A 2,496-nucleotide genomic window follows, 5' to 3' on the forward strand; every position below is an offset into this window, starting at 1 on the left:
GTATTGTTTGCAAAATACATAATAAAAATCACCATGTCGTCAAGTGTTTACTTTGAATCGGAGCCATTATAGCTGTCAGATGCCTTTATCTTTCTCATACCTTACCACCCCATCCCTTAAACTTGATGGATCAAATTATCAATGCTGGCAGTCCCAATTTCTGCCCTTTCTAAACACTAATGATCTTCTAGAATTAGTTGTTGAAGGTTTTGACCATGAAACCAATGCTGATACGTCACCCAATCCATCTTATACAACGTGGTATAAGAAAGAACAAGATCCATTTGGTATTATATTATGATCTATTGTCTATATCTTGTTGGAATAGAGTATGGTTTAAACACATTCAAACAAGTCTGTCCTGCTTTTAAGACTAGATTTTTTAATCACTCACAATCTCAAGATATGTCCGTCGCATATATATGCTTGTCGCGACAATCGTTCACCGTAAAAACATTTATATGTATAAGATATAGCCTATCTGATAAAATATAAAAAGACAATGAATTCTTGTCTCTTTTTAGGAAAAATATGGATTGAGAGTCGCCATATAGTATTCTTACCACTAGAAACCCTAACTAGTCTTAAAGATGAGGTACGGAGATTAATTGTGTAAAGGAAAGGTATTAGCACCCCAAATATGTCCTATCTAAGGTAAGCTGCATTGTTTTATTGTCTGATAAAATCTAAGATCTTGTTGTGGTTTCTAATTATTGGTCTGTCTACAGTTTAAGAAAAATCCTCCTATATAATAAGATCCTTATCTTATCGGGTAAGAACCTAATTGTTCTATGTCATTAATAAAAAAATACATTTTTAATATCGAGAATATATTTTATGCATAAATTCGTAATCCCTGATACTAGAACAAAACAAAATAAAATTTTTGTTAATTTTAAAATTTTGGCCAATGTTCTCTTGATTTTAATAAACTGATTATTAAAGTTAAAATGCATGTTAAAACATTGTTTTTTGGTGTATGAAAAAATACAATATAATTTTTTAGTTTTAAGACACTTGGTCGTATGCACAAATATATATATATATATATATATATTTAATTTTTGGAAGTTTTGACGAAAACCAGGTATTTTAATACCAGATTTTGTATTTTTATAATATAAAAATACTGCTCGATATTAATTAAAATGGCATAAAAACTACGTGAAAAAATTGTAAAATTTCAAAAAAATATTTTTGAATTTTTTTTAATGGGCCGATCAGGCCCAAATACATGGGCTGTGCCGAACCTGACCCAACTAACAGTGCCCTCCACTATTCATATGCTACATGAACAATGGAGGCTTGGCAGAACGCAATAGGAGAAAGAAGAAAGGGAGAAGGGTTGACTTGCGGTGGCTGCAACCATTGGATGTGTTACTGTTGCAACCATTGGTTGTGTTATTGGTGGCGATAGGCGGCAACGCCGACGGTGCTATTTTTTTGTCTCTCTCTCTCTCTCCTCTATTTTACACTCTTGTCTGCTTCTTCTTTTTCTTTCATTTTTTTCCATCTATTTCGCTCTCTCTCTTCTCTTCTCCTCTATTCTTTTCTCTTGTCTCTCTTATCCCTCTCGTTCTCTCTTCTTTTTTTTCATCTCCTTCCTTGTTTTAATAGGCAAAAATAGGGGAGGGAAACATGGCTGAAGCGACCACTGTGTTGCTGCCCCTCCATCACCCCTTCAACACATGGAAAGTGGGTTGTGTTGGTGTCTTTTTAAAGTCATCGGGGAGAGGAAAGTAGGTGAGAAACAAAGGAGAAAAGAAAATCTTCTTCCCTTATTCTCTACACGTCCAGGGGAAGAAGATGATGGTGCCATTCAAAACAGCAGCAGCGTTTCGAAGTTTTTTTTAACGAATAGTGCATGAAACAGCACCATTTTGGTCAAAACGTGCCGTTTCATTTAGAAGAGAAGGGCGGCCAAATATGTTAAAGTTTATTTTGATTCTCAATTTTTAATTTGTTTAATCAAGGTTGCCTTAAAATGACCAAGAAAAAAAAATATTTGTCAAGTGCGTCTTCAAGCCCTTGATTATCTAATATAGTATATTTCTTAACCCTACCTCCTTTCAAGTATGCTTTTAAGCTAACTATCTAGGTGGTGGCCAAGTGGTAAAGATTTGAGACAAAGGGGTTTGCTCCCTCTGTGGTCTCAGGTTCGAATCCTTGGTTATTCATATGATGGCCACTGGAGGCTTACATGGTCGTTAACTTCAGGACCCGTGGGATTAGTCGTGGTGCGCGCAAGCTGGCCCGGACACCCACGTTAATCTAAAAAAAAAAAGTATGCTTTTAAGCTCTCATTTTTTTTTTAGAGAGCTTTCAGCCTTTATTTTCTTTGAGCTCACATCTCCTTAAGAGTGTTTCTTCAAGCCTTATCATGTCATTCCTTTTAGATTTTTTGTATTTTTTATATTTTGGGAATGCCACCTACCCATTAGAATGAGATCATATTTTGTATTTTTTATGTATTGGGAACGTCACCCGGAAAAAAAA

Source organism: Populus euphratica, unplaced genomic scaffold (assembly GCF_000495115.2).
Source record: "Populus euphratica unplaced genomic scaffold, PopEup_1.0 scaffold183.1, whole genome shotgun sequence".
NCBI lineage: Eukaryota > Viridiplantae > Streptophyta > Magnoliopsida > Malpighiales > Salicaceae > Populus > Populus euphratica.